A 27,549-nucleotide genomic window follows, 5' to 3' on the forward strand; every position below is an offset into this window, starting at 1 on the left:
TTCCATCTGACTTTCACAGAACCACCTACTTTCTGAGATTCAGGTTCCAGTTCAGAGGAAGCCTCTTCAGAGGTACCTCACCTGACCTCCCAATCAGCAGCACCTACCTGGTATCTCTGCATCACCCTGCTTAATTCTCTGCAGAGCAACACCTGATATTTTTCTTGAGTATTAATTTGTTATTATTGAAATCAGTACAGTCAATCTTTGTTAGTCACAATTTACAATTTTTTTTTTTTACGAACATGCTCAGCTGGCAAAACGTTTATTTGTAACCCTAAAGTCAATATTCTCAGTGTTTCTACATTCATTCCTGGACAAGCACAGAGCAGCAACAACGTGGGTTGACCAAGGCACACCTTCCCAGCTGGCGTCCAACAAGGTCACCATGCTCCGCTTTCGTATTTCAGGTCTCATAGAGCAAACTAGGATTCTTTCTGAGATACATTTGGTGACCTTTTTTCACAATTTTGCCCTTTTTATTGGTGATTTTGCTTGCTTCTGCACAAAATGTGGTGCTGAAGTGTTGTCTAGCATAAGAAGGCTGTGGTGTACTTACAGAGAAAATTCTAGTGTTAGGTAAGCTTCTTTCAGGCGTGAGTTCCAGGGCTGTTGGCTGTGAGTTCCATGTTAATCAATCAACAGTATTATTAAATCAAGTGTCTTTAAGCAGAAACACACATAAAACAGGGCTATGTGTTGTTCAGTTGATAAAAACGTCTCATGACCAGAGACTCAGAGGAACCTAATCTCATATTGCCCCTAGGAGCAACAGTTACATTTTTGCAAATTTAGTGTTCACAGGGACCTTATAAAATGTAACTACCATGAACAACAACAACTGAATTCATTTATTTTAAATACGGGTATTTTTGGAGTTCTCCGAAGAAAGACAGTTTGACGAATCAGTCTATTTTGCTCCTGCTAAACCAGACGACAGCTGGTGGTAACGAAAGTAGCAGAGAAATGGTTAAGAGATCTACTTTTGTCTTTAATTAGGTTTTAAATAAATGTCTGCATATAGATAAAGTGGATTTATGCCGTTCTAGCATAATTTATTTTCCCCTGCAAGCAGGCACCATGCCTTTCTTGTTCAGAACATGGATCACCATGCCCAGAACAAAGTGGACTCTCATTAAAACTCCAATGAATGACTAAAACACTTCATGCCAAACAAAATCTTATTTCTTATATTTATTTCCCTTGCAAAAATATATATCACATCTGAAGTACTAAATTCTTGCCCCTACTTCAATGGGATAAAAAAATTTCAGTAATTGCCGGACAGTAAAGATACTGAGAACTTCATCAACAGAGACCTGGAGTTAGATTCTAACTCGAAATTACTACCTGAGGTTGGATAGTTTATTTTACTTCTCATAGCCTCATGCTTCTTGTATATAAAAGAGAGATACCACTGCCTCCAGCACACGATTGTGACAATACAACAGTATTAATAGTAAATCTACGGGGTTTCCAGTAGTCATGTACGAATGTGAGAGTTAGACCATAAAGAAGGCTGAGTGCCACAGAACTGATACTTTCAAACTGTGGTGCTGGATAAGACTCTTGAGAGTCCCTAGGACTGCAAGAAGATCAAACCAGTCAATCCTAAAGGAAATCACCCTGAATATTCATTGGAAGGACTGATGCTGAAGCTGAAGATCCAATACATTGGCCACCTGATATGAAGAGCCAACTCATTGGAAAAGACACTAATGCTGGGAAAGACTGAGGGCAGGAGAAGAAGGGGGGGACAGAGGATGAGATGGTTAGATGGCGTCACCATCTTACTGGACATGATTTTAAGCAAACTCTGGGAGATAGTGAAAGACAGGGAAGCCTGGCGTGCTACAGTTCATGGGGTCACAAAGAGTTAGACATGATTTAGCAACTAAACAGCAACAAGAATACACAATTTCTAGTACACTGCCTCACACATAACAGATATTGAATAAATTCCATCCATTCATGCTTCCATGGAATCATGAGTCATTCATAACAGCAGGGCCAGCACAAAAGGAATGAAGTCCTTACTTGACAAGACAGAAGGAAGAGGTTGGGTAGCCCATTGCAGCAAAGCCAATTTTTATTTTCACATAACTTCTTTGATTACCCTTTCAGCTCTACCTTCAAAAGAGATAACCGTCTTCGGGAGTAGGTAGCAACCCTCAGGAAAGGCACAGAAGTTATACATTAGAACCTACTTTCTCTCTTACCCAGTTCAGTTCAGTTCAGTCACTCAGTCGTGTCCGACTCTTTGCGACCCCATGAATCGCAGCACGCCAGGCCTCCCTGTCCATCACCAACTCCCGGAGTCCACCCAAACCCATGTGCATTGAGTCGGTGATGCCATCCAGCCATCTCATTCTCTGTCGTCCCTTTCTCCTGTCCCCAATCCCTCCCAGTATCAGGGTCTTTTCCAATGAGTCAACTCTTCTCATGAGGTGGCCAAAGTATTGGAGTTTCAGCTTTAGCATCAGTCCTTCCAATGAACACCCAGGACTGGTCTCCTTTAGGATGGACTGGTTGGTTCTCCTTGCAGTCCAAAGGACTCTCAAGAGTCTTCTCCAACACCACAGTTCACAAGGAACCAGAAAAACTGGTGTGAATTCACAGCCTAATTTTATCTTTTAATTTTTATTTATTTGGCTATACTGACTCTTAGCTGCTGCATGTGAGATCTAGTTCCCTGAACGGGGATCAGATTCAGACTCCGTGCATTGGGAGAGCAGAGTCTTAGCCACTGCACCACCAGGGAAGTGCCCACAGCCCACTTTTTAAAAAATCTGTACTTCTTGTTTTAATTGTGGTAAAATATACATAATATAAAATTTTCCATTTTAACCATTTTTCAGTGTGCCCTCTTTCTTAAGTAATCACTGGCAGAGGCTACCTACCTAAAGACATGCATGCATAAGATTTGGCCTTCAGAATACTGAGACTGGATGCAATGCTCCTAAGCTTAGATTTGGGCTTCCCTGACAGCTCAGTGGGTAAAGAATCTGCCTGCAATGCAGGAGATGCAGGAGACTCGGGTTTGATCGCTGGGTTGGGAAGACCCCCTGGAGGAGGCATGGCAACCCACTCCAGTATTCTTCCCTGGAGAATCCCATGGACAGAGGAGTCCAGCAGGCTACAGTCCATAGGGTCGCAAAGAGTTGGACACGACTGAAGCAACTGAGCATACACACATGTTTAGATTTAAGATTCCTGTGCCCCTTCCCACCCCCTTCTACTAAATTTCTCATTCAAGAAATAGACGTTCCCTTGAAACGTAGCCTGTCTTCCTCATTCTTGAAATTTTAGTCATTTTTTCGAATTAAGGCACCTAGTAGTAAAAACAATAATAATAATAATAACTTTTTTGTGTGAATGGTTCTGCCAGATGAATACTCAACCACTAATACATTTGGGGAGTAGATCTCTACTTTACGTGATCTATTACAATTCCAAATTAACATAACTGAAACAAGACTTTTAACTTCTCCATGCCTATTTATTTTTCTATTAAGTGAAATAGTTGGGTGACATCTAAAACCCATTGCAGGTCTCACAAAGTATAATTCTGTTATTAAAAGTGCAGGAACTGTTGTACATCACACTAAGTATACACCAGTAAAATACTGCTTCAGGAAGAACAGACCAGAAGCTTGTATGGTTATGATACCACACATTCCCAAACAAGGCCTATCAAGAAGTGCAGACACAAGAAAAGCAAACAGCATTCTAATGTCCTCATGCAACCTCATTTTATAAACATTATGAAGACTCCGCTACACTAAGCTGTTTAGAGCAGCAAGACTTAAGGTAACTGATAAAGCTTTCTTATGTAATATCAGTTACTTTAAAAAAAAAAAAAGAGTTCTGTTAAACTTACTGGCCGATTAATATAAAAAAATGTTGAGCAACAAGCCTCCCTGTATTTGATAAAGGAAGTAAGCCATGGCTTTGGGTCCCTTGCATGAGATTGTTGATTTGATCATGAACCTGATGAACTGCACAGAGATGTTCCTCTAAGTTCCACTCTGGACCTGTTGCCCATCACTTGTCTCACGAGGTCATCAAAAGTAAGTATCATGTTCAATTGTTTGGTGTTTTCTAGCAAATATTTCTGGGTCTGCGACATTCCAAGAGCCACCTTATCAGCCAACAGTATAACCCACTGAATGTGGCTTAGTAGCACAGGCTCCTACTTCATACTTTTCATGACATGAGTGATGTCCTAACCCATCTGTCAGAAACACTTTATTCCAGAAATCTACTCCACAGCCAGAAATCTAGGATGGAAAGGAATCCTCCACTTGTCCACATGATAAAAACACTGTTAAAATGTTAATGTGTTGGATTTAAGCTTCTATGTATGAAGTACTAAATATGACAAGAAGAGGAAGCGGAAAAGGGGGAGCAGGAAGAGGAAGAAGAAAGAAAATAAGAAAAATGTAAAATAAGATGACAGACTTAAACTAAATCATATCAATAATTACATTAAATACAAATGGTCTAAACATTCCAATGAAAAGGCATCTAAGAAAAACCTGCAAGTAATACCATACTTAATTTTTAAAGATAATGCTTTCTTCTGAATTCATCTACTTTAATATTTGTTCATTAAAAGTGTTTATAAGAAAATAAGCTAACAAGCCATGAACTAGGAGAAGGTATCTTTGAAGCACATAAACACTAGTAGCTAGAATATACAAAGAACTACAAAGAGAAACTACAGACCAGTAGAAAAAGTGACAAAACATATAGATACGCACCTTTCAAAAGAGAAACACAAATGGTCCATAATATGTGTAAAGATGTACAATCTCATTTATCATCCAAAAAAGCAAATTAAAACCATGAGAAACTACTTTATGCTCACCACAATACCAAGGTAAGTTAGCAAGGGTGTGAAATGATAGGAATATTTATTCACCACCCATGAGTACTGGTTATTTTCTAGAAAGAAGTTCAGTTCAGTTCAGTTCAGTCCTTCAGTCATGTCTGACTCTTTGCAACCCCATGGACTGCAGCACGCCAGACCTCCATGCCCATCACCAATTCCCGGAGTTTACCCAAACTCATGCCCAATGAGTCAGCGATGCCTTCCAACCATCTCATCCTCTGTCGTCCCCTTCTCCTCCCACATTCAATCTTTCCCAGCATCAGGACCTTTTCCAATGAGTCAGTTCTTCACATCAGGTGGCCAAAGTATTGGAGTTTCAGTTTCAACATCAGTCCTTTCAATGAACACTCAGGACTGATCTCCTTTAGGATGGACTGGTTGGATCTCCTTGCAGTCCAAGGGACTCTCAAGAGTCTTCTCCAACACCACAGTTCAAAAGCATCAACTCTTCGGCGCTCAGCTTTCTTTACATCCAACTCTCACATCCATACATGACCACAGGAAAAACCATAGCCTTGACTAGACGGACCTTTGTAAAGAAAGGGGTATTTATAGCCCTGTTCTCAAGAATCACTGGTTGAGACCTACTCCCATGGGCCCCTCGAGAAGGCTGCATTGTGCACTGGCCACACAGCATTCTACAGGGAGCAGGGAGCAAAGTGCTCAGGCATAGATGCAGACAGTAGCATCAGAAAATTGGTGAGAACACCAAGAAAGATCCAAGGTCATGGGTGAGGCACTGACAGAATCTGCTACACAACTAAAACCCAAATTGTCCATCAACAGGAAATGAATAAATCATGACACACTCAGGGTAATACTATGCAGCAGTGAAAATAAGGCACCTTCCCTGCCTCCTGAGAAATCTGTATGCAGGTCAAGAAGCAACAGTTAGAACTGGACATGGAACAACAGACTGGTTCCAAGTCAGGAAAGGAGTACGTCAAAGCTGTATATTGTCATCCTGCTTATTTAACTTATATACAGAGTACATCATGCTGGGTTGGATGAAGCACAAGCTGGAATCAAGATTGCGGGAGAAGTATCGGTAACCTCAGATGGCAGAAAGCGAAGAACTAAAGAGCTCTTGATGAAAGTGAAAGAGGAGAGTGAAAAAGTTGGCTTAAAAACTCAACATTCAGAAAATGAAGATCATGGCATCTGGTCCCCTCACTTCATGGCAAATAGATGGGGAAACAATGGAAATGGTGAGAGACTTTATTTTTGGGGGGGCTCCAAAATAACTGCAGATGGTAACTGTAGCCATGAAATTAAAAGACGCTTGCCCCTTGGAAGAAAAGCTATGACCAACCTTGACAGCATATTAAAAAGCAGAGACATTACTTTGCCAACAAAGGTCCATCTAGTCAAAGCTATGGTGTTTCCAGTAGTCATGTATGGATGTGAGAGTTGGACTATAAAGAAAGTTGAGTGCCAAAGAATTGATGCTTTTGAACTGTGGTGTTGGAGAAGACTCTTGAGAGTCCTTTGGACTGAAAGGAGATCCAACCAGTCAATCGTAAAGGAAATCAGCCCTGAATATTCATTGGAAGGACTGATGCTGAAGGTGAAACTCCAATACTTTGGCCACCTGATGTGAAGAACTGACTCATTGGAAAAGACCCTGATGCTGGGAAAGATTGAAGGCAGGAGAAGGGGACAACAGAGGATGAGATGGTTGGATGGCATCACCGACTAGATGGACATGGGTTTGAGCAAGCTCCGGGAGCTGGTGAAGCACAGGGAAGCCTGGCATGCTGTAGTCCATAGGGTCTCAAATAGTCGGACACAACTGAGCAACTGACCTGAACTGAACTGAGTGAAAATAAATGTACCACACGGGACTTCCCTAGTGGTCCAGGGGTCAAGACTTGGCCTTCACATGTAAAAGGTATGAGTTTGATCCCTGGTCGGGGAGCTAAGAGTCTACATGCCTTGAGCCAGAAAACCAAAACATAAAACAGAAGCAATATTATTTTAAAAATTCAATAAAGCTTTTAAAAATGATTCACATCAAAAAAACTTCTTTATAGAAGCGTGTACTACAGCTATACACCTCACAAAATATATAATATTAATCCCCAAAAAAGTAAGTTTCAATAGAAGAAATACAATTCCACTTAAAGATTAAAACACACATGGAAAGCAAGGATTATTTAGGGACACATAAATGTGCAGCAAAACTATAAAGGAACACAAGAAAATGATACACACAAAATCCAGGGTACTGAATTATTTAACATAGATTGAGACAATGTGTTTATAATAATCATGATAACTTTTTTTTCCTGAAACACGAATTTCAACTGAAAAAGGAAAAATTACATCTGGAGCACACATGAGGAGGCATGACTTGGGAGTAAAACCAGATGGGTGCTCTTCTGTTAAGCTGCATGGCAGATGCACAGGTAGATATTTTATTATTTTTTGTTACAGAAATTATATGTACACTTTTTACATGTAAAATATTTTTTTAAGTCTGAAGTAGAAGGTATGAGAATGTTCACATGACTATCTGAGTGGAGGAATATTCGATTTTCTCTCCTTTTACTTTTCTGGATTTTCTACAATAAATATGCATTCCTGTTATGTTACTAAGACAACGTGAAGTCAGTTATGTCCCCATAAATTCCCTTATCTCCCAGTCCTAGCTCTACTCATCTTACTTATACAACCAGTCCAGGAAAGTAGAGAAATCAGTCATTTGATTCCCAATTGTAGTTATTAACTTATACAGAGATCCCTGGTTTGCTAATTCAGCTACAAATTTACATTCGCCCACAGGCATTAAAGTAAAAAAAAAAAATAAAAAAGTAGGCCAATTCTAAAATAAATCATCCAGTGGGCATTTAAAAAACTTGATAAAAATTGAAGGAAAGAGAAAATCAGAACATTATAGGTGAAACCCTATTTTAATAAATTTCATGTGATGATTTCTATTCTCTCATGAAGGGATTTTGAATTGGATTCAGGTTCTATCAAACACGGCTTGATATACTAGATTAAGAGACACTATATTTAAAATAATCACAGAAACAATTTTTTATTTTGAAACACGAAACCTGAAAGGGGGAAAAACACATAATCTCTGTGGACTAACGTTCCAAAGTGCTTGAAATAGCCAATTTGTGTATTCATCAAATGCCTTCTGTATTGTCAAACCATAAAAACTAAGATCATTTCTGCTGCTCTCAGGAGTTACATCTATCACAAAAGACTGGCTCCACTATTTGAATGCAAATTTACAATCAATATCAACCATCCTATCAATGCTAAAACAGAATAAATGTTGAAGGGTTCCAGAGACTGACTAGTGTATTCACCAACAGAAGCAAGTGTATTTGTGATAGCCTAAAATGTATTTGTTCATTTGATTAGCAGAATCATGTGTTGATGATGCTCTGGTTAGGATGTCTCTCTTTAGGACTTCCAAAATCACTAGGGTTTTTGTATTCATAATCTTGAGAGGCGCACATGAATAGGCTTCAGGGCCTCAGGAGCATTTAAAAGCTAGTTGGGAAGAAAAGCGCCCGCCTAAATAGCTTTTGTAGAGCAATGGACCATGCATCTCCTTTGTGAGCTCACAGAAGCTTGGACCTAAGACTCACATGGCCACACCTACCTCTGCAAGTTTCTAGCCTTGACTCCGACAGCCCACTCTACTGACCCTGTTTCTTTAGCATGACTGTGTATTACATAAGTTGTTCAGAAATGTTTCGTGCCCTACAACTCAAAGCTCTCTTAACAACCAAGCTTGGGAGCAGCAATACAGACTTTGCACCAAATAATATTTGGAGGAAAGAGGTGACAAAAGGGAAGAGGGCCTCGAACTCGGAGGCATGACAGTGTGCACTTGGTAAGGATGTGCCGTTTGCAAAAAACAGCATACACATCATGCTAAGAATTCCAACTAATCCGAGAATCCAAGAAAAGATCCTGTAGCCCGTAAAGGCTGAAAGATGAAAAATCGAGTCAATCACAAAAATAACCAGTGTATTGCTTCTACAACATTTTACTAAGCCTCTACTCCATGTATTGCTTTCTGTTTAATAAAAGAAGAAAAGAAAAATATTTTCTGGATTTCCAATGTAAAAAGCCTACTTCAAAGGAGCTTTATAAGTACCATAAGGCAATATTGTCACCCAGGCAATTCCAAAGTCTTTAAACCACTCTCAGATAACTAATCTGTTATCTGGCAACTCTTATGAGAAAACATCTTTAAAGAGTCCATAAACAATCATTATCTTTAAACAGCATCTTTAAAAACTAAACTCCCTGAATAACATAGATTTGTTTTTCAATTTAACTCCCTCAGACTCTACTTCAGAAGTCCTTCCCAACATTTTTAATTAAAAAAAAAAAAATCCTTAAATCAAAAGCTAACAACAAAACAGGTATTACAACAGATTCTGTAAAAATTCATGTAGGAAAAAATGGGTTTGAAATAAAAATCCATGAATTCAGAGAAAAGGCAAAGAGACAATAAAAGCATACAAGTCTAAATGAGGGAAAAAAATCTTTACATAATCATTTGCTTTTCCATTTTAATTAAACTTGAATTTCAAATGATGCTGAGTTTATTAATAAGATAATTCTTTATAAATCACTAGTGAGCAGATTCCATAGGAATTTTATGGTTTGTCAATATCAAATGGTAGTGTAATCTAAGAATTTAGTGAGTCAATAAAATAAAAGGTAATCATATACACCCACACTGAGAAATCCATTGCAGACTTGGGGGGAGAAGGGGGGACCGGGTGTCAAGTTACTTTCAAGGCACCAATTAAACCAAATGCTTTAGCCCTGAATAATCCATTTGCTCCTCAATCTAGCTCATTCCCCCTCCCCCAACCAAACAGCCAGCTCCCTTATGCACAGTACGTATTTTGAGCGATGCAATCAGCCATGTTCAGAGCTGGAAAATATTCACTGATCACATGAATACTTAGACATATCAGGTAATCTAAACAAATGTTGAGTCACCGAAATTTACTATTTACAGTTCACTCCAGTAAGCTCTGTTGACTACATGCTATTTACAAGGCAGCCTCCTCTTACAAGCTTAAAACCTCTAGCAAAACACAGTGTAAGGACCAGATTTCCAATGCCCTGAAACAAACGCCTTATTTAGGTTAAGCATAAATGAGTGACAACATGTATACACATATGTGAAAGTGTGGAGAAAGAAATTAGGAAGAAATTTCCCTGAATTCAACATAAGTGATTTGGAAATTCAGAAGGCAGTTCAAACTAGTATAAAGCACTGCATAAGTAAGAAGGTGTCTGAACACGCAGATCTTAAAATCCTCCATATTCTTGAATAAAGTATAACTTTAGGATGGCAGAAATCAAACGATCTGAGGATTATAACCCAATTTTAAACAATGCAAAGCTGGGTGGTGTTTCAATTTTTCTAGCAATATATTACTTCAATTTAATATTTACAAAAAAGCAAAGCTAATCATCTCCTAATCCAAAAATCTTGATTATTATACAGAGAAGTGTTTCTGTTAAAGAAGAAAATAGGCCTGCCTGGCTCCTTCTCCTCTGAAAGAGCACTGATATTGACCTCTCCTCTTCTACAGAGGAGGTTTACCTGCAAGGCCAGAACTGCACCCACTGACTGTGTGACTAATCTCCACTGCAACAGCATTAATGCAAGTCTGGCAAGTGCAACAGCCATTTACACTAACATCCTCTTTTACACAACTGCTTTTACTTGTGCTAAAAACTCAGCTGTCACATCTACATTTTTTCTAAGATAATAATCCCTCTAGAAGAGTCACTGAAAGGCCACAGCAGACCAACCAAATGTTGAGGCCCTTGAAGGTTGAATAAGCCCATTGTCTGGTTTGGAACAAGAGGTCTGTATTCATGATGAATCCAGAGTCAAAAAAACTAAAGCAGAACAAATACTTAAAATTCAGAGACAGTCAAAAAGTAGCTGAAAACTCATCCACAATTTAAAACTACCATCTCCATGTTCCGTGTCATCTTCTATGATTCCATTTCAAAATAAAAATGTGGAGATAATATAAATTTATGAGGGCATTTATTTGATATAACAAGTTGTTTTTTCAATTTCTCCTGAACATTTACATTGTGGGAAAGTAGAATATTCTCCCTATCTTAAAAACCTTTAAAGTGAATTGGAGATTAGTCAACTTATTAAGCACTCAATTTTAAGCTTTGGCTAAAGATATAAATCATAGTAAAAGAATAATACTATTTTATACGTATATCTCTCTGTACGGTTTACTAAGCAGTTTCACCTAAATTACCTTCCTTAATCCTTATAACAATCCTGTGAAGTAGGAACGATTGGCCTATAATATAGATAAGAACATTGGTAACTGGTATAGAAGATATTTGCCATGTTTTCTGACTGGCCAGCACCTTTGGAACACCCTTGATGTAGCTGGGTCATTTTTGACCCAGGTCAAAATGGGTCAAAATTTGAAAATGGGTTGAGGGCCCATTTTCCCAAGATAGAACTTGAGAAGCTCAGTTCTCCAGCCAGCTTGCCGCTAGGCTGACTTCAGCACCACCAATCAGATTCACTCTTGCAAAACTGGTATTCACATATGACCAACTGGATGAAGGACGATGCATTCTGGTGTGGATTTGCTTTGCTTTTATTGGTCAAGATGGTAGCAGAGGTTTCCAGCTCAGGAGGCCAACACTGCAAGTGAGTTCCCAGGCAGCACAACTGTTGACAGTGGTTGCAATTAAATAGATTTCCGGGCAACACTGTCAACCACAGCATCGCGTGCTCAGTTCAGAAGCACACCAGGCAACAGATTCTTCTCTGGGCCAGTTTGCCGGCGTGGTGTGGACACTGTTTCTGAAACTTGACCTATGTGCCTAGTTCTTCAGCCTCCCAGGGAGGCTCTCTCTTATGAATGTCTCGATATCCTTTCATAAGCTTCATTTCTGCTCAAAGTGCATTTTCTGTTGCTTACAATAAGGAATTCTGACTCTTCAGTGAAGCTGGCAAACATTCATTCTCTTTGAAAAGTCTTCTCCAGGCAAGGAACCTTTAAGCTGAGTCCAAAAGGATACATGAGATTCAACCAAGCAAAACTGTGGGGAAAGAGGAAAGGCAATCCCCAGGCAGAGGGCCTGGCAGTGCAAAGGTCCTGTGGTAGAAAAGATGACCAAGAAATCATGAATAAGATGGGAAGAACTTGATGAAATAAAGCACACAAGTGAGCAGAGGGCAGTGCATAACGCATGGCAGAACTGGTCACGGGTTCCCTGCATATCAGAAAAAATTTCCCTATTAGGCCAAAATAAAAGCAGGCATAAGCAACAAACGTTCAAAGTTTTACCCTGAGAATTTTCAGAATAAGGCTAATTACTACCCCACCTACAGAATGGGCTCTGAAACATGTAAAGATAGTGATCATCTTTTTCACATATCTTTTATTTTCCACACTGAAACCATCCCAGCTTCTTTAACTAAGTAATATCCCAGCCATGACAATCTAGAGGTGAAAGCAATGGATCTGAACTGAGGAAACAGGTTTGGGCCTTGATGCTAGACTTACTACATGCATGATCTTAAGAAATCACTGACATTATCTGGAAAGTTGCCCACATTTATAAAATGTAAAAGAATCTACTGCCCTTCAGATCTCATAGAATTATTCTGAGGATTAGATGAACCAAGAAATGCGGGAGCTCCGTACAACACTAGGTATCGATGCGTGTGTGCTAAGTCACTTCAGTCATGTCTGACTCTTTGCACCACTGTGGACTTTAGCCCACCAGGCTCCTCCGACCAGGAGATTCCCCAGGAAAGAATACTGGAGTGGGTTTAGGTATCGTTAGAAGAGAGTAACTGTAATGACCATACCAGTGTTCATTCTTTCTATAGCATGGTCGGCTAAAGCAGCAGTCCTCGACCGTTTGGCACCAGACACTGGTTTCGTGGAAAACAATTTTTCCATGGACAAGGGGCAAGGGGTGGGGGGTGGTCTCTGGATGATTCATGTGCATTACATTTATTGTGCACTTTATTTCTATTATTATTACATCAGCTCCACCTCAGATTATCAAGCATTCGATCCTGGAGGTTGCGGACCACTGTCCTAAAGGATAAAGAGGAATGCCAATATGTTGAACTAATCAACACTCTTAATATGTCCAGAGCTGTATAGACTGTAATGTTTCAAAAGCAATTTGTCACAAGACCAAAAAAAAAAAAACAAAAAATTAACAATATAAGGTGATAGATGTTAACTTATTGTAGTGATCATTTTGTAACATGTTATATTGTCAATATCAAATTATTATGTTGTAAACCTTTAACTTAGGGACTTCCCTGGAGGTTCAGTGGTTAAGACTCTGTGTTTCCACTGCAGGAGACACGAGTTCAATCCCTGGTCAGTGAACTAAGATCCCATATATCTTGGCTCATCCAAACAATTAAAAGATAAAAATACTTTAAACTTGTACAATGTTACAGGTTGGTTATTTATCAAATAAACTGGGGGAAAAAACTCAGTCCTAGCCAACTTTCTAGCATGATGCTGTGTCCTTTTTTGAGCCTCTTTACTAACAAGTTTTCAATGAGAAGTCACCCATTGAGCAACACTGAATGTAAATCACCTGATAATATACAACTGGATTTCCTACATGCCAGATACTGTGAGCGAGAGCATGAAGAGTCACCTCAGTCCTGTTTGACTCTGCGACCCTATGGACTATAGCCCACCAGGCTCCTCTGATCATGGGATTCTCCAGGCAAGAATACTGAAGTGGGTTGCCATGACCTTTTCCAAGAGATCTTCCCAACCCAGGGATCGAACCCTCTTCTCCTATGTCTCCAGCTTTGGCAGGCAGGTTCTTTGCCACCAGTGCCATCTGGGAAGCCCAGATACTGTGCTAAAGGCTAATAATTTTTGTTAATTAAAATTAAAAAATAAAAGTAGTTGGACTAAGCAAGGTTACTTTGTGATGATTTCTCTTTTTAATTCTAAACCGTTTCAGGATAAGTTAATAGTGAATCTTCTGGTTTTGACCTCAAATGAACTCACAATATAAAAGACAAAAATAAATATACTAGCATAACTCTTGATCCTAAGAGGCAAACCATCCTTTTCTAAAGGACAGCCTTGTCTTAGTCATGTTTGTATAACAGGCATATAATGTCCGTCCCGAAAACACTTAGGCAAGCAATAATTTTTTGACGACTGACTGAATACATGCAAGATGTACAAGCTGCCATAAAAGAGCACAGAGTATATGAAAATGTTTTACTATAAAATGAAAATAAATCTTTTATACATATTAAATACAATGATTATAAATATTAAAAATAATTACAATGCTGTTGCTGTTTAATTGGTGAATCGTGTCCGACTCTTTTGCAGCCCCGTGGACTATAGGCCAGGAGTCTCCTCTGGCCACAGGATTTTCCAGGTAAGAATACTGGAGTGGGTTGGCACTTCCTTCTCCAGGTGATCTTCCCGATCCAGGGACTGAACCCAAGTCTCCGGCGTTGGCAGGCATTCTTTACCTCTGAGCCCCCTGGCAAGCCCAGTGAAGGCTAACATTTATGAGCATTTTTTTTACATGGTCCTAGATACTATGTTTGGGCTTTCCTGCTGGCTCAGCTGGTAAAGAATCCGCCTGCAACGCAGGAGACCTGGGTTCGATCCCTGGGTTGGGAAGATCCCCTGGAGAAGAGAAAGGCTACCTACCCACTCCAGTATTCTGGCCTGGAGAATGGCAGGGACTGTATAGTCCATGGGATCGCAAAAAGTTGGACACGATTGAGCAACTTTCACTTCACTTCATTTCAGACACTGTTTAATCCTTGACATGGATCAACTTAGGTAGTATCCAATGGCTGACAGTGGGAGGGAGGTCTGGGAAGATGTCACAGGAAAAGTGATGAGTTTTTAAGGATTTCTTGGCCATCATAATTAGAAGAGGGTAACGTTTATATTCTTCATCTGTATCTAGCCAAATCATTCCCCAATTTGAATGTTAAGGATAACTTGATAAATCACAAAGTGAATTCTCAGAAATGGCCAGGTATGCATTCAAATCCATGACAACCAAGTTTAAAACATTTCATTTGAGTATATTTGAGTACTTTTGGGATTCACAGCCTTAAAAGTATCAGAGATCTGAATAGACATTTTCCTAAAGACATACAGATGGCCAACAAGTACATGAAAAGATGATTATTCATCATCAGAAAATAAAATTCAAAACCACAAGATGCCACCTTACATCTGTCTGATGGCTATTATCAAAAAGACAAGAAATAACAAGTGTTGGGAAAGATGCGGAGAAGAAGGAACCCCAGGAATGTAAATTGGTGCAGCAACTGTGGAAAAGAGAATATGGATTTTATCTGAAAAATTAAAAATAGAAGTGCCATAAATCCAGCAATTCTACTTCTGAATAGTTATCTAAAGAAAATGGAAACACTAATTCAAAAGATATACGCAACCCAATATTCACTGCAGTGTTATTTACAGTAGCCAAGATATGCAAACAACCTAAGTGTCCATTGGTGGATGAATGGATGAAGAAAATGCGGTGTCTGTGTGTGTGTGTGTGTGTGTGTGTGTGTGTGTGCTTAGTCACTCAGTCGTGTTCGACTCTTTGTGACCCCAAGGACTGTAGTCCACCAGGCTCCTCTGCCCATGGAATTCTCCAGGCAAGAATACTGGAGTGGCTTGCCATACCCTCCTCCAGGGGTTCTTCAGGACCCAGGGGTTGAACTTGGATTTCCTGCATTGCAGGCAGATTCTTTACCGTCTGAGCCACCAGGGAAGCTTTACATATATAATGGAAGATTATTCAGTCATTAAAGAAATCTTGCCATTTACAATGACATGAATGGATAATTCTGCTAAGTGAAATAAGTCAGACAAAGACAAATACCATATGATCTCACTTTTATGTTAAATCTTTAAAAAAAAAAGAAAAAGAAAACTCACAGAGAACAGATTGGTGGTTGGGAATAGACGAGTGAAGAAAATGGGTGAAGGGAGTCAAAAAGTACATTTCAGTTAAAAAATTAAATAGCTTTGGTGACTATAGTTAATAATACTGTACCGCACATTTGAAAGCTGCTAAGACAGTAAATCTTGAAAGCACTCATCACAACAAAAAAAAATTCTTCAACTATGTGTGGTCACGGGTTATTAACTAGATATATTGGAGTGATCGTTTCACAATATATACAAATATCAAATCATTTTGTTGTACATATGAAACTAATAGAATATGTCAACTACACTTCAATAAAAAAGAGGGGAATTTCACAGACTTGCCCAAACTATTCCTACAACATGTGAAAATTCATCATATTCGGAAAAAAAAAAAATGCTAGTAACTTACATGACATTCCACAGCCCAGCTCAGAAGGACATTCCAATGTTTAACAACTCTCCCAATCAGAATGTGAGGAAAGCAATTCTGACCCGCAGTCACAGACGTGGGCATAAGTTTCCAGATAGCAAAAGCATCTGTAAGTTAAAAGAGAACATTCATCCAAAATGGAAGTTGAAAAGAGTATTAAGACATAATAGCAAGGGATTTCTCTGGTGGTCCAGTGGCTAAGACCCCATGCTGCCAGAGCAAGGCGCGCAGATTCCCCTGGTTGGGGAACTAAGATCTCACATGCCATGTGGCACCGTCAAAAATTTTTAAAAAATTAAAAAATAATTTGAAAAAAGAAGTGAAAGCAAGACTAAGACACTGTTGGGAAGAGAAGCTGATCCACGAGCTATTTAATTCATTAAACTGATACCCAACTATTCAAGTATTTTCAGAACCTAATTTGATTGTGCCCTGATCTTCTGTTACATTTTAATTAAGATTAGTTGAGCATATAAATGAATCTTGAGCACAATATCTTAGAGTGAACAAGACTGGAAAGAATCAGAATTGGTCTATCAAAGAAGGAAAAGTGGGGAAAGGCAATCCTTGGGGAGTCTTTGACCCTCAAGGCAGGGGGACCAGAAGTTGATTAAGGTTCCTGGCAACCTAGAGCCTATTGTACAGAGTGAAGTCAGAAAGAGAAAGACAAATGTCATATATTAAGACATGTATGGATTCTAGAAAGATGGTACTGATGGGCAGCAGTAGAGACGCAGACATAGAGAACAGATTTGTGGACACTGTGGGAAGGAGAGGGTGGGACGGATTGAAAGAGGGGCATGGAAACATATGCATGACCATAAGTAAAACAGATAGCCAGTGAGACTTGCTGTGTGCCCCAGGGAGCTCACCCCAGTGCTCTGTGACAACACAGAGGGGTGGGATGGGGTGGGAGATGGGAGGGAGGTTCAAGAGGGAGGCGACATATGTAAACCTGTGGCTGATTCATGTTGATGTGTGGCAGAAACCAGCACAATATTGTAAAGCAATTATCCTCCAATAAAAATTAAAAAAAAAAAATGAAGTCAGCTGGAAGTACTTAAGTCTTTCTTGGAAGAATGCCCAAATCATGATGAAGGCAAAGAAATGCTGCAAGTGTGAGCAGAACTCTAATGCAAACATTGTTTTCTTATTTCTAATCTGCTGTCCTCCTATTTCCGTATCCGGGTATCATGCCTTTGAACAATAAAAACCTAGTGATACGGTCTTGACTCATAATTAACTTGTTACCGAGGATATCCCTGTATTATATTTTCTCTGACTTGCGTAAAAGGTGTCATTCACCACTTTGCAATCTTTTGATTAATTTGTTTCCCGTTTATTCAGGGTTCTTTGTATATTGTGTTTAGGTGAGTGTATGTGTGTATCAAATGATTATATGTAGATACATGCAATCTAAACCAAGTCTTATTGTAGAGGTTTAAGGTTAAGAAGGGGCAATATTAAGTACCAAGTCTGCAGACTACTGAACTGAAATAGTTTTTTTATTGGAGTATAATTGCGTTACAATGCTGCGTTAGTTTCTTCTGTACAAGGAAGTGAATCAGCTATACATATACATATATCGCCTCCCTCTTAGACCTCCCTCCATCCCACTCATCTAGGTCATCACCGAGCACCGAGCTGAGCTCCCTGGACATGACAGCAGCTTCCCACTAGCTATCTGTTTTACATATGGAAGTGCATATATGTCAATCCTAATCTTTCAATTTGTCCCACTCTCCCTTTCCACTCCTGTGTCCACGTGTTGGTTCTCTACGGTTTCATCTCTATTCCTGCCCTGAAAATAGGTTCATCTGTACCATTTTTCTAGATTCCATATATATGCCTTAATATACAATATTTGTTTTTCTCTTTCAGTGTCTAGATTTTCACAATTAAAATTGTCTTCAAACTTTAAATATCTTTAATTTTCCAGGATCTCCCCCGGCAAAACACCATTTTCTACCATCAATATGATTTTAAGCTTCACAAAAGATCTATCTATGAGTCACTGGCTCCTCTATCTCCAAATCAACATCATTCATAGACCATTTATTTCTTAAAATAACCTGTTAACATTCATTTTATTCATCAGTGTAAGTAGGAGAGCTAAGGTATAATACTCTGAAACCCAAACTCAGTAATCTGCACAGCACAGATCTTGTCTCCTTACAATTGCTTCTGCCAGGGGACTGCGGGGAGGCAGGGAGGGGGTGAGGACAGCCTTGGGAATTTTAAATGACAGAGTCACCCAGGGAAAGCAAGCTTATTTTTAGTAAGAGGGGGAGGGGAATGCTGATTTAATTTATTTCTCTGCCTGCGAACCTACCTTGGAAAGGAAAAGCAAGAGTTGATTAATTAGATTAGCAAATCCACTAAGTCGTTTATTTTGTTGGGTGAATCAATGCTTCCCTGAATTTACTTTAGCTTTATTTTTGGCTTTCAGTTCTATCTGCTAGGTAAGATGTTAAGAGCCAAAAGTCCTTCTCTCCTCCAGTTCTTGCAAATACCTTTTCACATGTTTATCTTTTTGTGATTGGAGGCAGACAGATTTCACAGTTTCACCCACTCCTCTTCCATCCCCTCAACCCCAGCTTATGGATAACACACATATAGAGGACAGAAAATTACAGATAATAGAAAACTGACTACACTGCTCTCCTATTTTTTATGCTTTTCAGTTTTCAGCATTTCTCTTTTCCTGCTGACTTTAGTTTTAAATTCTCTTTCCACCCAATATTAAAACCTAAAGGAAAATAAAGCCTTTTTCTCCATTAAGGACAGTATATTTTAACATTATCAGAAAAGAATTATGAGAGCAAACTGCTTTATTAAAAAAAATTGTTTAATGTCTCATATTTTTGCTAGTCTTTCCTTCTTCCTTCTCTTAATGACCTGTCTTTCGTAGGAAGCCCCTTTCATCTGACTTGCCCCACAAAATTATTCTTGATTCATTTGTTACTGAGATTTACAGGAGTACAGCTGTTCAAACAAAGTGCTGGCCTATGAAAGCCTGGGAAAGTCGAGGAAGATAATCAAATTAACATTCTGGCTATACATTCTTTTAACAGAACCCAGACAATTTTGATTTTTTATATTCAAAACATATTTAAAAAGACAAGCTCTGTAGCATCACAGACCATATTTTCCATTTAATGACCTGGATGACATGTTCAGGAGAAAACCCTACTTATTCAGCATCAAACGTGCTTTTCTAGAAAAGATTCTTTTTTTTTAAATTTTTTTTAAAAAAGAAGAAGGTTCAAGAAATAAGAGCTTGAGATCCTAGCAGTTGGGGACCACTAGAAATTATTTAGCTCAAAGTGACAGGCAAGAAATATGAGTACTGGTGAGCTGGACATGAGTGTTGGGGGGCTTCTGACAAACACCAGACACCACTGATTTTCAACCAGAGGTGGACTTGGAAAAGCTTGTAATTCAGAAGCTGCAAAATCACCTTCTCCAAGGAAGTTTACATCACTCTAGTTCTGTGAAAAATGAAAAAGATTACAGGATCACAATCTCCCACAAACTCATGAGGCATATGCTCCTGGCCTTGAAATTCAAATGCAGAGAGAGAAAAATCAAAATGAGAGTGTGTTCACGCTTCTGAATTTATTCCTCTCCTCTCCCCTGCATCTGGGTTATCAGAGAATGTAAAGGTTTCCTAGATCAGTTTAACACTCTTTGAATTATACTGAAAAGAACGTCCACCCCAGTAGATAAATATTATGTTTCCTAGATCAAGAAAGAGCATCCTCTTCTTTCTAGCTGCCCAAGACCCCCACCTCCCGTCAGTCACCAAGTCTCATTTAAAATCTACCTTCCTAAATATCTTTGGACTCCAGTCAAGTTTCTGTATTCCTTCAGTCTCTCTCCCAACTTAGGGCTACTGTCATCTCCCAGTCAGATTGCTATAGAAACCTCCCAACTGGTCGGTCTTCAACTTTGCCTTACTCCATCCATTCTTTTACACCAGCTAAACTCATCTTCCTAGGAAGCAGCTCTCCTATCGCCATGAGGATAAATTCCAGACACCTGAACATATAGTTCAAATTGTAACTGGGCACTGAGCAAAGTTTCAGCCCAATTTCTCTGCTTTCCGTCACACTCCACAGTATAGCCTGGCTAAGCATTTTTCATTTTCCCCAAACACACACACACATACACACACACACTCAGCCTGGGCTTTTGGCACATACTTATGTTTAGTCACCAAGCTGTATTCGACTCTTTGCGATCCCGTGGATTACAATCCACCAGGTTCCTCTTATCCGTGGGATTTCCAGGCAAGAATACTGGAGTGGGTTGCCATTTCCTTCTCCAGGGGATCTTCCCCATTCAGGGATCGAACCTGAGTCTCCTGGGTTGGCAGGCAAATTCTCTACCACGGAGCCACTAGAGAAGCCTGGGCTTTGGCACATACTCCTACAAACGCCTGTAACATCCTCACTGAGCCATCACCTCTTCCCTCTTAAAATTTAACCTTTAAGAGTAGCACCTAGTAGGTGTTCAATAAATATTTGCTATTGGATAAAGGAATGAACAGGGCAACGATGCTACTAGGCATATGACAAAGTCAAGTTTTTTTTTTCAATTAAAATTACTTAGACTCTAACTAGGGGGAGAAATCTAGTTATACAGGTTATACAAGTACTGGATTTAAAGTAGCTCCCTTACCCCACCAAGTACAAGATGGCCTAGATTGAGTATTTGACCGCTCTCTGCCGCCCCTACTTTATTTATACCACCAGCCACTACTCTTTGATGTCAGCTCTATACAAAGCCAGTTTCGAAAGGACAGTGCTGATTTACACCATTAGTCTTACTCAGATCCTCAAGTCAAAATGCTAAAATGAGAAACAAAGTTCAGCCTGATTTCTCTTCATTCTAAGCAAACACATAAACTTTACATTCAAGAGCAACTGCCCTACACTGAATTGTGTTTAAGTTCCCCTGGTAATTTATTGGGACTTGTGATGAAATTGTTCCTCTGGCCAATTGCAGTCTCTATCCCCAGGAAAGAACTGAGATCTGAGTGTAGATGTTCACTCTTAGAAAACCGGTGGTCAGAACTGGCTTTCCCCCATTCAAAAGAGAAAATCCAAACTACTAGGCATGGAAACCAGAACGGGTTTAAAGACACTTCTGAAGTGCCTATACGCCACCTTTCCAGCTCATCCCAGCCATGCTTGGCTCTCCCATCCTCCGCTCCAGGTGTATTGCTCAAGATCTCCAACTCTTCGTCTGTGCTTTGCTCTGGCTCTTGCTTTGCTTTGGAATGTCGCCATTCCAGTCTCATCCCTCGCTTTGTCCTCTGCCTGGCACAGTCTTCCCACCTTCAAACAGAATCAATTAGTCCCCATCTTGGTCCTTCCTTTCTTTACTCTCTCAAGCCGCTTAACGCAGTAGATATGGCAATTACTACTCATGTGTCTGTTTCCCCTAACAAGTTGAGAACTGAGTATAAGCAGATGCCTCATCTTAACTCGTATTGAGATCCTTGGTGGATAAATAATACCTAGCACATGGTAGTCAATGAATGGTAATTTAATGAATGAGCCTGCTTTGTCCCTGCCCACAGCTGAGGCCGAACAGCAAACTTATCAGAATCTGACAGCAAGTCCATCCATCGTGGTTCTACACAGCATCAAGAGCAACAGAAAACCAAGCATGCAAGGACTACAACTGACTTGCTATGCAGACATGGGTAACTTACAAGGCTAATTGTCATAATGGCAAGCAAACAGCTTCGCCTCTGACAACACAAACCCTGAATTGCTGTTCGAACTTGATCAGCAGTTGGAGACAATTCAAAAGGGAACGTTTAGAGATTTTAAGTGACACTAACTGGCCTTCTTAATATTTGCTCAGCAACTATTTGCTGAACACCAGTAATATGCTTGGCTTGCTTTATTAGTAAAAGGACTACCAAGTGGTATTTGAAAAGATCCCTGACCTTAATTTGAGAGGTTCTCAGTCTGGTAAATGAACCAAGGCGACCATAAGGCATTACTTACAGATGTTATGTAAGTGGTATAAATAGGAGACTACTGTAACTGATCGTTGCAGGAAAATGAAGACAAGATTTTGTTTTTATGGGCTTTTATTGTGCATCGCTGGTACGATGGCGTGTGTGAGTCACTAAGTCATGTCCAACTCTTTGCATCCCCATGGACTGTAGCCCGCCAGGCTCCTCTGTCCATCGAATTCTGCAGGCCAGAATACTGGAGTGAATAGCCATTCCTTTCTCCAGGGGATCTTCCATACCCAAGGATCAAACCCGGGTCTCCTGCATTGCAGGCGAATTCTTTACCTCAGGGAAGCCCAGGATAGTAAATGTGGCCTAAGATTTTTACTGCTTTTAGGTGAATATTTGCACAATTTGTTGAGCACTTTCTCACCAGAGCCATTCAGGAGCTGGAGAGTAAAGGTGCATCTGGCATGAGAAAAAGGAGGACAGGGAGAGCTCTTCTAGGTGTTTCTCCTATACTAAGTGGTTTATCACCCCGATGCCTTGAGAGAAAAGCGTTAAATCCAGATGAACCTCTGACCCAAAACTCATCACCTCCCAAAAGACATCCAATGAGGACTGGCCTTTTCTGAATAGCTCTGAATACTCCCAGAGCTATTCAGTCACATATAGGAGCTCCCTGAACATATATCACGGGGCCATGGTCCCTGCCTTCCAGGATCTCCATCCTGCATTCTCAGAGTCTAATGTGACTGTAAATACTGACTTTTGTCTTGATAAAATTTTTATTGGAAACCCTCAGGTTGAGTATATGTTCCAATTTTTTTTTTAAAGGGAAAACTAAGTCATTAATTATAATTTCTAATATTTCTCTAGTCTCATTTCTCACCATCCAACATCCGCAGGATACACACTCTCAAAGTCACGTTCTTTCTCTACCACGCTCTGTAACTATGGCTTAGAGTACATTCACTTGAAATCTAGAAATCTCCTACTGTCTTATACAACTGCAAAAGTCCACCTTTTCCCAGGGACCACAGAAATAGCCAGTGCCCAAAATCAAATGTATTCAGAATGACTTTTGATATTTCAGAACAAAGGATCCATAGCCAAGAGTTCAGGGCTGAATTCACCATTTGAAATTGTACGAGAAAATCTTATGTGCATGTGAATATATGGATTTTTTCTTGGGGCTAGTTTCCACTGCTTTTAAAAAATTCTCATAGGGGCCTAAGACACACACACACTCCTAAAAACATGATATTCTGCTAGTTTCAGTAAATATTTTTTGTATATAAATACAACACCATTTCCATTTGTCTAATGAAAAGTATCAACATCTTTTCCCAAGCCTTTTCATATGAAATATGATTAAAATATCCACATTAGCAAGTGAGTGCCAGAACACAAAAATCCTAGAAGAGGCAGCAAAGAAAAAGAGCAAAAGCCCCCAAATTATTTATGCCTGAAGAACTTGAATCACAAAAACCATAAGCAAAAAGGAAAAGTAGGTCATTGTGACTTGACATTCAGAAATAAACAGCAACATTTTATTCCTACTGACCCATAAATCTTCCTCCAGTCCTGAATTTCATCACCACCCTACGAAAGGTTACTGAACTTCCTCAGCATTTCTCAAACACTACATCACAGCTAGAGAACAACAGAATTGTGTCTGCCGGCTCATCTCCTAAAATACTGGGAAACAACAGTAAGAACAAACAACTCACATTTTATTCCAAACATTAACAAGAAGGTGGTCAGAGGTTCTATGAAAAGAAGTACTTGCTTTCTTGAAAATAAATTTAATATATAAGGCTAAAATCGCTCTTGACCTTACAATGTCACTTACAAGGCATAGAGTAACTCAGAACAGGAATGCGTATGCGAAGGACCCATTTTGAATCTGTCCCGCATTTTGATCTGACATAAGCAAAGGAGATTTGTATGCTGCCATTGTTTTAGTCGTCTGACATCCTTTTCTGAATGAATCCAGATGGAGATGTCTCTCTTCTGGTTCTCTGTCACTTAACTGCTGCCGCTTCCATCTGTAGTGCTAAGATCCACCCCTTATTTTATCCCGGACATCAAGCAACCTTCATTTCTTCACACTCCCAGGTCCCTTCTTAACAGCTCCATGTGGGAGTCGCTCGCTGCCTTGCTTCAAACTCATCCAACACTCCTTCCCAATTATTTATGTTGGTGACACACTCTTTCTCACCAGCTGTCCAGGGTCACTACTCAGAGGCACTTGGATTGAAAATGCATTCAGTTTGCCATCCAATATTTTGGTAGCTCTACAGCTCCCCACTCCAGCTTAGCGCACGGTGGAACAGAACCAAATTCTTACATTTTGTCTGAGATTGTCTTGAACGCCCATGGACTTATGGATGATGGGTCAACATCAGTTCCTAAGTCTAAAGAACATTGTTGTTTATTTCCAATTCTGTGACCCCATGGACTGTAGCCCACCAGGCTCCTCTGTCCATGAGATTTTCCAGAATGGAGTGGGTTGCCATGCCCTCCTCCAGAGGATCTTCCCAACCCAGGGACTGAACCTACGTCTCCTGAACTGGCAGGCAGATTCTTTACCTCCAAACCACCAGGGAAGCCCAAAGAATATTAATATCAGCAACAATGCTGACAAAAATGAATGCTGCGTTTAAAAAAAAAACAAAACTGAGCACTGATATCACAAAATGGACACAACCCCAGATCTGCCATTTATCACCAGTGTGATGTTTGAGGCAGCCTCCTAACTTCTTCGAACCTCACTTTCCTAGCTGTAAAGTCAGGAAAATACCACCTTCCTCACCAGGTGGAAAGGATTAAATATGATAATATATACGAGGCATAGCAGAGACACTGCTGCCCCAGAGCCAGTGCTCACAAGTGTCAGATATTTATTTATTCTGAGAGCAAAGTCTTAATTATCTGTGCGTAAGAGTGAACATTATTATGAAATTGTCATGTTTTTGTTTTGTTGTTTTTTAATTAGGGGTATGGAAATAATCTAAATGTTAAGAACAAGCAAGCATTCTTGTGCAAAAGACATCAAGGGCATATTGTGACAGGTCTCTGGTCTGCAGGAACACTGAACTCTTCTGGCTGATTCCTTCTCCTAATTCTGGTTTTGCCTCCCTCTCTCAGCGTAAATGAAGACAGTACATGGAAGGGTGTTCTGTAATCACTCTTGATCTAGGCAATAGCAATTGATAAGGACCCTAAATGAAATCTAAGGACAAACTGGTTGCTACTTCTAACCTCTTGACAAGACTGATTAAAGATTTAAATTGTGGCACCTGTGTGAGAAACACACACATGGTTTGAAAATATCTGCATTCCATCAGAGAGCTCTTTGTAAAATCCATGCAGATCAAGGAAGCTGACACATTCAATAAAACACATGGGCTTCCGTTGTATCTCAGATCCCTCCATGTATTTTTAAGCCCCAGAATCAAAATACACAAATAAAAACTAACAAAAGCCCACTCTTTGTCCCTATCGCCAGAAAAGAAGAAAATATATTGCTTTTTTTAAATAAGTCTGTTGTAGGATGAATGTGGACTTTTTAGCCCATTCAGCAGGATTTTTCACTAATCTGCAATGCAATAGATTTATTTTGTCATCTTCCAACACAAACAAATTGAAGAAACTCAGCCTAGTGCACAATCCCCAGGAGAAACAATCTGCAATTTAATTAGTGAATAATGGAAGCCATTTAAATACAATTCTGGGCATTTTTAAAGTAATATTTGAATAGACATCTGCTGCATCTACTAACTGTTTAGGCAAAGCATAATAATCCTTGATCTGATGAGCACGCCCAAGGTTATGAACAAGAATGTTTGCTGTTAGGGCAAGACCCATAATTTACAACAAAACTCCAGAAATCCTCCTCCTGGACATCTACCCCATCATCACCAAATGAAGACATAGGGAAGGAGGGAAAGAAGGAAGGGAAGGGGGGCAGAGGGAGGGAAAGAAAGAAGGTAAAAAGAAAAGAAAATGCTAATCTTTTGAAGTGCGGTATAGTGGAAAGGATTTAAGGGCAATGGATTAAGCAGAAATTCTCACTCCTTCTTTACCTCTCTATAACCGCGCGTGTGTGTGTGTGTGTGTGTGTGTGTGTGTGTGTGTGAAATCGCTCAGTCGTGTCCGACTCTTTGCGACCCCGAGTGGGACTATTAATGTCTATCTCACTTGAGTTTTTGAATATGAAGTGAGAATATTTATAATAAAAACACCATATAAATGTTAATTGAAGATGCTGAAATGTTGATGAAACGGAGAATACAAATCTAATTAGTCATATGTCACTATCGTACCTTCAGCCATAAGAATTTTACTATTTCCGCTTTATGAATGTATTTGTACATACAATACATTTTACTAGGACCAGAGTTTCAGCATAGCAAGATGAAAAGACATCTGGAGACGGATGGTGGTGATGCCTACACACCGATGTAAATGTACTTGATGCCACTGAACTGTATACTTAAAAATAGCCATGATGGTAAAGTTTATGCTAGGTGTGTTTTACCACAATTAGAAAAATTAACTTAAACCACCAACAAAACAAAAAGAGCAATAAATGAATCAGAGAAAATGCTTGCAAATGATACGACCAATAAGGAGTTAGTTTCCAAAATATTTAAACAGCTAAAACAACTCAATATCAAAAAAACCCAGTTAAAAAAATGAGCAGAAAACCTGATGAGACATTTTTCTGAAGATGCAGCAGCCAGACAACAGACACATGTGAAGACCCTCAATACCACTAACTATTAGAGAAACACAAATCAAAACCACATGACATATTACTTCACACTTGCCCAACAGGCCATCTTCCAAAAAAGTCTACAAATAACAAATGTTGGTGAAGATGCAGAGAAACGGGAACCTTTGTACACCGTCAGTAGGAATGTAAATTGGTGCAGTCACTATAGAAAACAGTACAGAGATTCCTAAAAACTAAAAACTGAACCACCATGTGACCAGCAATTCTGCTCCTGTGTACATATCTGAAGAACACAAAAACACGAATTCAAAAAGATACACGTACCCCAATGTTTACAGAAGCATTATTTATAATAGCTAAGATACAGAAAAAACCTAAGTGTCTGCCAACAGATTAATAGATAAAGAAGATGTAAAATTATAGACACACACGCACACACAATGGAATCCTACTCAGCCATAAAAAAGAACAAAACTTTTTCATTTGCAACAACATGGATGGATCTGAAAGGGATTATTGTTTCGTGAAATAAATCACACAGAGAATGATAAA

General features: G+C 39.5%; 1 long non-coding RNA gene across 6 annotated transcripts in view; it reads right to left on the reverse strand.

Annotated features, from left to right (window-relative positions):
* Positions 1 to 27,549, reverse strand: part of LOC100847951 (uncharacterized) — a 413,745-nt gene that overhangs the window by 334,519 nt on the left and 51,677 nt on the right. For all 6 annotated transcript variants that reach the window (XR_003032262.2, XR_814917.3, XR_003032257.2 and 3 more), the window contains one exon: positions 16,259 to 16,386. This is a non-coding gene — a long non-coding RNA (uncharacterized lncRNA). The remainder of the gene's footprint in view (positions 1 to 16,258; positions 16,387 to 27,549) is intronic.

The sequence above is a fragment of the Bos taurus genome, chromosome 23 (assembly GCF_002263795.3).
Source record: "Bos taurus isolate L1 Dominette 01449 registration number 42190680 breed Hereford chromosome 23, ARS-UCD2.0, whole genome shotgun sequence".
Lineage (NCBI taxonomy): Eukaryota > Metazoa > Chordata > Mammalia > Artiodactyla > Bovidae > Bos > Bos taurus.